The sequence below is a fragment of the Apium graveolens genome, chromosome 5, assembly GCF_009905375.1.
Source record: "Apium graveolens cultivar Ventura chromosome 5, ASM990537v1, whole genome shotgun sequence".
Taxonomy (NCBI): Eukaryota; Viridiplantae; Streptophyta; class Magnoliopsida; order Apiales; family Apiaceae; genus Apium; species Apium graveolens.
The window spans coordinates 235125261-235135166 of NC_133651.1; the positions used below are offsets into that span (position 1 = coordinate 235125261).

Genomic DNA, 9906 nt, shown 5'->3' on the forward strand with positions numbered 1-9906 from the left:
GGAATCACCCTTAAAAGTCCTTACCAAAGCTTAATCTAACCAAAAACACAAGATCAAACAATTTAAATTTCTTGAAAGCACTATTCACTCTCTTCTTAAATGATTTATTGAAAGAGATTGTGAAGGAATTTGGAGCTTAAACTCCTAGGATAGCCATAACTAATCATAAGGAACTTTGGATAATTACCTTGCAATTTAACAATGGTTGGATCTTGGATTTTGAAATTTTCCTCTTTGAAAAATAAGAAAAGCTGAGAGCTTCTCTTGAATAATGAGAGTCAACTTTGTTTTTGTGTTTTTTTTGATTTGTTTGGCTTGGTTGATCCACTTTTGTTTTGATTTATTACCTTTTAACCATGGTGAATTTTGTGTGGTTTATAATCAACCAACCTTCCTTCCTTTTTGGTCATGCTTAGGTCATCATTCTTATGTCATCTTCCCATGCTTGTCCTATTCTTATTGGTTTTATGACATCATCCTCACTAACCTCTTTGATTAGCTCCTAATTACTTGACTAATGACAGCTGATCTGTTATACGGTTCGCTTAACTTTCGTTTTCGTTTATCGTTTGAGGGATCATACCCGGGATCTTATTACATGGGTTCCCTTAACCTTTCTCAATACATTATATTCCTTTTATGATCCTTTCTTATAATCCTTGAATTTAAATCCTTTTCATCCTGTTCCCTAACTCAATTCTTTCGGTATCTGGTGGATTTTCGGGAAAAATCAAAGTGTTCGAATTTGGATTAGGACGATCTTTACATACACTTATATCCCATATAAAGTACTAATAAGGTCTCAGAATAACAATAAAAGAACCCCTACATAGATTGGCATGAAAAGTTTTCTTATTCAGCATAATCAGCGAAATACTATTCATAAGGGTTACTAAAAGTTCAAAAATTTTGGGGTTATTACACCAGCCATCTCGGCTAATACCTTTGAGATCAAGTCTAGTATGATTCAGATGATACATAACTCAGTTCAGTTTTGGGGTTCTCCGACAGAAGACCCCAACATGGATATCAGAGATTTCATCGAGATCTGTGACACTTTCAAGTTCAATGGAGTTTCTGAAGATGCTATTAAGTTGAGGCTTTTCCCATTCTCTCTGCGGGATAAAGCTAAGTGCTGGCTACATTCTCTACTACCAGGGTCTATCACCAAATGGGAGGATCTTGCTCAAAAGTTCTTAACTAAATTCTTCCCTATGGTGAAGACTGCTGCAATCAGAAAAGCACTTACTCAATTTACTCAGCAATCTGTAGAATCTTTATGTGAGGCTTGGAATCGTTATAAGGAGAAGCTTATAAAGTGTCCTCATCATGGGATGCCTGACTAGATGATCATTAACTGTTTCTATAATGGTTTGGGTGCTACTTCTAGACCCATAGTTGATGCAGCATCAGGAGGAGCCTTGTGGGCTAAAAGCTACGATGAAGCTTATGAATTGATTGAACTGATGGCTGCTAATGAATACCAAAATCCTACTCAAAGACTGTCTCAAGGCAAGGTAGCATGAATTCTAGAGTTAGATACAACTACTGCTATAGCTGCTCAGCTTACGGTTTTGACGATGAAGGTGGATTCTTTGGCTAATTATGGAGTTAATGTGGCGCCCTCCAAACCCGGGTCAGAAGTTTGGGGTCCACACATACACCTTATTTATAACCTGCTTATAACAATAATAAAGATAATAATAATATATGCAGTGACCCTACTTACCAACCACCACGGACCGCAACAGGTTAAAGTATGCAGACAAGCCAAACACACTAATATATTACAAACCGTTCAAATCCCAACTATTTCAAACTCAAACTGAGTATTAAACATTATTACAAACTTTTACAAACTTAAATTATTCCAAAAGAAGCCTACTAGCTCAGCTTTCTCAACCTGAACCCCTAGCTCTCGCGCTGGACTGGGGATCCTCTTTACCAACTGGTTCCTTTTTAACTGGAAAGAATATAAACAACATCGCACGAATGAGCTAACTAGCTCAGCAAGTCACAATGACAAAACTGAGAATAATGATCATCAGGTGAATATGTTTATGATATCAAGTGAACAATGGATTAAGATTTAGAATTGGATATTATACTTTTAATTTAAAAACCAAGGTTAGGCTGCTGATCAGTCACGCACTAACCCCGAGCAAGGCACACAGCATTGCTCTAACTACTGGATCCAAGGCACACATTGGCCTAACTTGACCATTATATGGTCTGACCACGAATCTGGTCCACAATTTTATAAAAACAATCCAATTCTAACATAATAACATAATATGCAATAATAAATAATAACCGAAATCATTAACAACAATAAATGTTTAACAATGAAAGGCTTTCAATCCTTGTAAGGATCAACCAGGTACTTTCAAAGCTTGAATGCTGGGTAATGAAAGAATTGGATAACAAAGGAAACAACGTTTCAGGGTTTCAAGGATTTGGTCTTTCAAAGCATAAGATATCATGGATTGAGTATATAGTAATCCAGTTCAGTGTCTGGTATTTAGTTTGTATGTATTTGTGGAGTAGTATCGTAGATTTGTGGTTCGTGTTTGGGTATACAATAATCAATGGCTTAGAAAGAATATGGTTCATGGCTCAAGAACAATAACTGAAATCAGGATTTAGGTTTCCGTGCTTCAAAGCACTTGCAATGTCAACAAGACTATCAAGAATTACAATATCTCGAGAAAGTTCAGAACACTTGCCTGGTATTAGCTTACTACTCTGCACTCGCTTCCAATCACAACCGTCTTACTCTTCAACTATCTGTTTTCCTTTCCTACGTCTTGCCTCTTCTACTCACATATCATAAGCATCTATCAATCATCAACTCACAAGATTCTATTCAACACATACTTCTATCTACCCTTCGTTTTACCCAAATCCGATTAACGGATTGAAATCTATGCAATAACGAAGTAAACACCGAATATATAGACCTATAGTCAAACAACAGGTCACGTATAACACATAATACATCATGTAATCAATGACATATCATTTATAAAGAAGTCTCGGGTCATAAATGTGCTTTCGGGTATTTAAAATAATTTTTAAAACATTTTTCAGAATTAAAACGAGTCATTGGATCAATTTCAGAATAATAAACAGGGTTCGGTTGGCCAATTCTGGCTCCGAAACAATTTTAGAATAATTATCGAGCCTTAAAAATAATTTAGAATAATATTTTAAAGCTCAAAACTATTTTTCAAAATTTTTAAATCATTTTTAAATAATTAAATCTAATTAAATAATTAATTAAAAATCAATTAATAATTAATTAAATCAATCAATCAATTAATCAATTAATTTTTGAATTAATTGACTAATTAATCAATTAAAAATTAACTGAAATTAATTAAGTAATTAATTCAGATTTATTTGTGAATTAAAAATAATTTTCGGAATTAAAATAATAATTTTTAGAATTTTCTGAAATTAAAAACAAATTTTTATAATAAAAATAATTAGGAAATATGATTTTTAAACATTTTTAAAACAGGAATCCAATTTTTGCAAAGTCTGGAAACTTCAGGGACCTAACTGTATCGTCCCCAAAAGTCCAGGGACCAAACTGTAAATTTTACATCCCGTCGCCGGAAAACACAGTGGTGGCCGGAGAACACGATTCCGGCCTCCTCACCTTGCCACAAGCTCCAGATCACATCTACAGGTTACCAGGAACACAACCATGCAATCAAAACAACCTAACAATCCCTGAGTTGGCCGGAATTTGGCCGTGAAATTTTCCAGTTTCCGGCGAACATCGGAAAACTTCAAAACACAACTCCCTTCTCTACAGACCTCGTTGGTTCATGAAACTTATACGACTAGATTGCAATTTTCACAGAGAACACAACCCACTATAACACAACATCAATCTATCACAGAATAAGAAACCCCCAAATTTCAATTAAGAACATTCATACGGGTTATAAACCCTAATTTTGAAATTCGAAAATTAAACTCAAATTTGAACATGTTATTGAACTCCAAATCAGACGTATGACATATGAAAATCATCAGGAAAACAGGCTCTACAACATGCAATCATCAAATCATACAAACAATCATCCGAACAAAAATTCATATTTTTAATAAAATAAATTTGAAAATAAATAAATTTTTAGAAAAATAACCTTGATTTCTTTAGTGAAACAAAGCTCAGAATCTGATAGAACACCTCAAATCCTTCGTTTTGGTTACTCAAGCTTTGAAAACAGAGATCGGTAACGCCTTCGTTTTGCTGTTTGATTCTTAGAACAGTTTTAAGAAATTAGGGCTTTTCTCTGAAAATTATATAATTAACTATCTGCAAATGATTTTGATACGAAATAAAATACGGTAAAAGGCTATTTATAATTACGGAAAATTAGTATCCCGTTGGATCATTCCGGATATAAAATGGTACGTTTATTTATAAAAACTGATCCAAACGGTATCGGTTTTCGGGATAATTATCCAGATCAGTACAATTTGTACTGCGGTCTTGGTCTCAGCGCCTGGTTACACGTATTACGAAGTGATAATTGGGATAGTTTAATAAAAAGCTCCCGTTTATCGAAAATACGGGTTTTATTAATTTACCGAAACGAATATTGTATCGAAAATGTTGCGCCGGGACCCGCGCAGGACAAACCGTACGCCGGATCGAAAAAGTCGAAACATGGAAAATGCTCGGAATATTACAATTAGGTTAGGAAGGAGTTCTCGGAAGAGTTTCGGGTTCCAAAAACGTAACAACGGTTGACGTCGGTTGGTTCCCGTTTTTATAAAATAGATTTTAATTACCCGGAAAAAGATTTTAGAAATTTCATATGATTCTTATAAATCCATAAATCAATATAAAAATAATTAGGAAGATATGACAATTATCTATATTTTATTTTGGACATATAAAAATTAAAATACTCAATTAATATTATTTTTGAATATTCAAGTACAGATAACACTTAACAATTAACTCACAGAATAGATACTGAGCACACATAATAATTATTTAATATCAAAAATAATTACACGATATATCCCGGATATTACATCCTTCCCCCCTTAAAAGAATTCTGTCCTCAGAATCTCCTAAGAAAACAAATGAGGGTACTTTTCTCCCATATCACTTTCTAACTCCCAGGTTGACTCTTCAACCTTTGGGTTTCTCCACAATACTCTTACTAACTTTACCACTTTATTTCTCAATACTTTCTCTCTTGCCTCTAGAATTTCTATCGGACTATCTACATATGATAAATCTGCCTGAAGCTCTATTGGCTCATATTCTATTACATGCCTAGAGTCTGGATTATATTTCTTGAGCATTGATACATGAAAAACATTGTGAATGTGCTCCATATGCGGAGGTAATGCCAATTCGTAAGCTACTTTGCCAACACGCTTTAGGATCTCAAAAGGTCCGACATATCTTGGGCTTAGCTTCCCTTTCTTTCCAAACCTCGTTACTCCTTTCCATGGTGATACTTTCAGTAATACCAAGCTTCCTTCTTCAAATTCCATGTCTTTCCTTGACTGGTCTGCATATTTCCTCTGACGATCTTGAGCGGCTGTTAATCTTTTCTGGATAAGTTTAACAACTTCCTTTGTCTGCTGTACCAATTCAGGTCCAAGTATCTTGCGTTCTCCTACTTCGTCCCAATATATTGGAGATCTACATTTGCGTCCATAAAGGGCTTCATAGGGTGGTATTCCAATACTGGCATGATAACTGTTGTTGTAAGCAAACTCTACCAGAGGTAAATGTTCGTCCCAACTTCCTTTGAAATCAATCGCACAAACACGTAACATATCCTCGATTGTCTGGATCGTTCTTTCACTTTGGCCATCCGTTTGGGGGTGATAAGCTGTACTCATATTCAGTCTTGTTCCCAAACATTCTTGAAAACTCTTCCAGAATCTTGAATTAAACCTTGGATCTCGATCAGATATGATAGACACTGGAACTCCATGACGAACTACAATTTCTTTCAAGTACATATGGACTAACTTGTCGAGCGAAAATCTTTCATTTATAGGCAGAAAATGAGCTGACTTGGTAAGTCTATCCACTATAACCCAAATGGCATCATGATTAGCCCTTGTCCTTGGTAATCCGACTATGAAATCCATGGTAATATGTTCCCATTTCCACTCTGGAATTTCCAATGGATGTAGCAATCCGCTTGGTCTCTGATGCTCTGCTTTAACTTTCTGACAGGTATAGCATTTGCTAACCCATTCCGCAATTTCCCTCTTCATATTTGGTCACCAATAATTCTTCTTTAAATCTCTGTACATTTTGGTACTCCCTGGATGGATGGAATATCTTGAACTATGTGCTTCTTGTAAAATTTCATTCTTTAACTCCGTCACCGGTGGAATCCAAATTCTAGATGAAAATCTCAAAATGCCTGGATCATCCTTCTGCGTGCATAATTCTTCACCTACCAAACGATTTATATCTTGATCCATTACATTTTCCTGACAATTCTTTATCTTCTCCAACAACTCCGGCTGGAAAGTCATACTGTACATTTTCGCTTCCTCAGGTTTGCAAACTTTAATTTCCAATTCCAATTTCTGAAATTCCTTATATATATCTTCAGGTACTGATAACTCATTTAACTTTTCTTTCCGACTTAACGCGTCTGCTACAACGTTCGCCTTACCGGGATGATAATTAATCGAGCAATCATAGTCTTTGATCAACTCTAACCATCTCCTTTGCCTCATATTAAGTTCCTTTTGTGTGAATATGTACTTTAAGCTTTTGTGATCCGTGAAAATCTCGCACTTTTCTCTATACAAATAATGTCTCCAAATCTTCAAAGTAAAAACTATAGCTGCTAGCTCCCAGTCATGAGTAGGATACTTTTGTTCGTGTGGTTTCAATTGCCTTGACGCATAAGCAATCATCTTGTCGTGCTGCATAAGAACACATCCTAATCCTTTATGAGAAACATCGCTATAAATTATGAAATTCCCTTGATCATCTGGAAGTGACAAAACAAGTGCCGTAATTAATCTTTGCTTCAACTCCTGAAAACTTTCTTCGCACTTGTCGTTCCATATAAACTTTTCATTCTTTCGTGTAAGCTTTGTTAATGGTGTGGCAATCCTTGAGAAATTCTGATCGAATCGTCGATAATATCCCGCCAATCCCAAGAAACTTCTTACCTCAGTGGGTGTTCTCGGTCTCTCCCAATTCGTAATTGCCTCGATCTTTGTCGGGTCCACTTTGATCCCTTCGTTACTGACTATGTGTCCTAAGAACTGAACTTCTTGTAGCCAAAACTCACACTTCGAGAATTTAGCATATAACTTCTTTTTCCTTAAAATCTCCAAAGCCGTTCTCGCATGTTTCGCATGATCCTCTTCCGTCTTGGAATAGATTAAAATATCGTCTATAAACACAATAACAAACTTATCCAAATACTCTTTGAAAATTCTGTTCATCAGGTCCATAAACGCTGCTGGAGCGTTGGTCAATCCAAAAGACATCACTAGAAATTCATAATGCCCATACCTTGTTCTGAAAGCTGTCTTTGGTATATCTTCTGGCTTGATCTTTAATTGATGATATCCCGATCTTAAATCAATTTTGGAGAAGTACTTGGCTCCCTTCAATTGGTCAAACAGATCATCGATTCTGGGTAACGGATACTTGTTCTTGATTGTCAGCTTGTTGAGCTCCCTATAGTCGATGCACAGTCTCATGCTTCCATATTTCTTCTTGACAAATAATACCGGGGCTCCCCACGGGGATACGCTGGGTCTAATTACTCCTTTCTCTAACAATTCCTGCAATTGCTTTGCTAGCTCTTTCATCTCAACAGGCGCCATTCTGTACGGGGCCTTGGACACTGGTTCTGTTCCAGGTGCTAAGTCAATCGCAAATTCAATTTCTCTATCTGGAGGAAGTCCTGGTAACTCGTCGGGAAATACGTCTGGAAATTCATTCACTACTGGAATATCTTCAAGTTTTGCTGGCTCCTGACTTCTGTCGATCACATATGCTACGAAATGCTCACATCCTTGTCGTAGTAACTTCTTGGCTTGAATCATCGTTAAGAACTTCTTTACTTATTTCTGACCTTTGAACGTTATTATTCTTTCGTCTGGCGTTTTCACCATTACTTTCTTATTTCGACAATCTATCTGAGCATCATGCTTAGATAACCAATCCATCCCTAATATCACATCAAATTCTCCTAACTTAAATGGTATCAAATCTACACAAAACTTACTACCAGAAATCTCAATCTCACAATTTCCACAAACTTGGTTCACAGTTACACGTTCTTGATTTGCTAATTCTACAGTCATTATTTCATTTAAGCACTCAACTGGACAGTTTAATTTACTAACAAAATCTTGTGAAATAAACGATCGAGTTGCTCCCGAGTCTATTAACACTTTGGCACATAAAGAATTCACATTAAGCGACCCTGCCACGACATCCGTATCCTGGATCGCATCCTTCACCGACATGTCAAAAACTCTAGCCCTTGGAGTCTCATTCACTGTTGGGGTAGATCCCATAATTCTCAATGCATTACTAACTTGGGCTGGTGTCTTGCAATCCCTGGCCATATGTCCTGGCTTCCCACATTTAAAGCATATAAATCCAATGGCTGGAACCTTCACTGCTGGATTCCGGATAGGCTCATCCTTATTTGCTGGCTGATTTCGGCACTCCCTTGAATAGTGCCCATTCTGGTTGCATTTAAAATATACCACATTCAACTTGTTACAAACTCCTCCATGCTTCTTTCCACAAACTTGACAATCTGGAAAAGTTAATCTCAACTGATTCGGCTGATTCACATTAGCTGGACGATTGCCCTGACCTCCTTCTTCTGCATTTTGTCTCCTGAAATTAAAATTTCTCCCTGGCTGAAACTTGCCCTTCTTAAAATTTGGAAACTTCCCTGTTTGTGTCTGACCCTCACTTCCTTCAATTTTCCTTTTCTTGCTTTCCTTTTCCTTCTGGAACATCTCACTCTCCGTCTCTGCGATCATAGCCTTCTGTACTACTCCTACATAAGTCTCCAATTCAAAAATAGCTACCTTCCCCCTGATCCATGGTTTCAAACCCTGCTGGAATCTCTTAGCTTTCTTTCTATCAGTATCAACATACGACGGCACATACCTTGACAATTCCTCAAACTTCCCCTCATAATCTGTTACCGACATATTCCCTTGCTTTAACTCTAAAAACTTCAGCTCCATTTGATCCTGAACAAACTGAGGAAAATAGTTTTCTAAAAACAATTCCTTGTACCTTTCCCAACTAATAACATCTGTGCCTTCCAATGTCTTCACCATTTCCCACCAATAGGTGGCCTCATTCTTCAAATAGTAACTTGCAAACTCAACCTTCTGTTCTTCCTTTACTTTCACTAAGGCAAATGCCTTCTCTATTTCCTTTAACCAAACATTTGCTTCAATTGGCTCTAAGGAACCCTTGAATTCTGGTGGGTTTATTGCCTAAAAAGTTTTAAAGGTTACCTGGGGATTGGTCTGTCTTTGTTGTTGTTGTGCCAGGTGAACTGTTTGTTGGGCCAAGATTTGAAGAATCTGGGCTATTGCTGGGTCCATCGGTCCTGGGTTCACATTCGGGTTTGTATCATCTTGATTGTTGTTGTTGTTGGTTTCTTCATTCTGGGTGTTGGTGCGGGTATTTCTTTTGGGAGGCATTTTCTGTAAAGAATCAATCAATTTATTTAGCTTTTGAATCAAATATTTGCATAAAAGAAAAGTTTTGTAAAACAGGAATATCTCTTTTTGAAAACAGTTGTAACTAAGTAAATTGCATGCTTCTTTACAGAATATAAACAGTTATGGAAAACAGGGTACATGGTATCACAGGGTATAACTGGTGCAATAAATAAG

The 9906-nt window shown here is 36.6% G+C and overlaps 1 non-coding gene across 1 annotated transcript; it reads right to left on the reverse strand.

The window, feature by feature from the left end:
• Nucleotides 1-1229: 1229 nt before the first annotated feature.
• On the reverse strand, nt 1230-1336 carry LOC141663159 (small nucleolar RNA R71). Its single transcript, XR_012551243.1, has one exon. It is a non-coding gene; the product is annotated as a small nucleolar RNA R71 (small nucleolar RNA).
• Between the last annotated feature and the right edge of the window lie 8570 nt (nt 1337-9906).